Raw genomic sequence first — 1175 nt, 5'->3', positions numbered from 1 at the left:
GCAGCGCTCCCACCCTGCGCGCCAGGACCTGGAGGAGGATGCGGAGGATGGGACACCCGCCCACTTGCTCTCTCGCGCCCCCTCTACCTCCGGACCAAGCGAGGAGCGCGGCTTCTGCAGGGGAAGCTGGGGACTGCACTGCTTTAGCGCCCAGCTTCTGGGCCCGCAGGGGCACGGGAAGGATCGTGCTACCCTTTGCTCCTGGGATTTATCGGCGTGACGGCGGAGTAGTGCGTGAAGAGGGGGCGGAGTAGAGATAACGGATTCTGGCACCCTCCTATGAACTTGGGGAGTGGGAAACAGGGCGTTCCCCTGCCTTTGGCCACCGGCTGTAGCCTCCCACCTCCTGGGTTGTCCCCTTCCCTGGGAGAACCCTAAAGGACGCCCGCCCCTCATCGAGCCCATGTGCTAGGCCCTGCCACCGCCAGGTGAGTGCTGGGGATCTCAGTCCCGTCTTTTGAAAAGAGTTGGGGCTACAGGGGGTCTTGTTTTGGCATTGAGAACACCATACCAGGATTGGTGGTTGGGAGAGGGTCCAGACCCCCAAGATCTGGGTTCTCTCCAGCTACCAGGGGGGCCAGGCTGCAATCTCATCTTTTTGTTGTTGTTAATCCCCACCCGAGGATATTTTTTCCATTGATTTTTAGAGAGAGTGTGAGGGTTGGGAGGAAGGGAGAGAGAGAGAGAGAGAGAGAGAGAGAGAGAGAGAGAGAGAGAGAGAGAGAGAGAGAGAGAGAGAGAGAGAGAGAGAGAGAGAGAGAGAGAGAGAGAGAGAGAGAGAGAGAGAGAGAGAGAGAGAGAGAGAGAGAGAGAGAGAGAGAGAGAGAGAGAGAGAGAGAGAGAAAGAGAGAAAGAGAAACATCGATGTGAGAGATACATGGATTGGTTGCCTCCCACACTCACCCCTAGTCACGGAGTCTGGGATGAACCTGCAACCCAGATACCTGCCCTTGGCTGGGAATTGAATCTACCATACTTCAGTGCACCCGTCAACGCTCTAACCACTTAACACACTGACCAGGGCTGCAACTCCATCTTTTAAAAGGCTGCTCCCTAAGGAGATGGGGGCTTCCTGGAGCCAACCTGAGAGCCAGAGCGGGCTTATTTTAAAAGTGTGGTGCTTATAAGAGACAGGAGAGTTTGCTCCACTGGAGTCAGTATCTGATTTTAAAAAG

This window comes from Myotis davidii, unplaced genomic scaffold (assembly GCF_000327345.1).
Source record: "Myotis davidii unplaced genomic scaffold, ASM32734v1 scaffold545, whole genome shotgun sequence".
In the NCBI taxonomy this organism is placed as follows: domain Eukaryota; kingdom Metazoa; phylum Chordata; class Mammalia; order Chiroptera; family Vespertilionidae; genus Myotis; species Myotis davidii.
Note: the sequence above shows the minus strand (reverse complement) of the source record.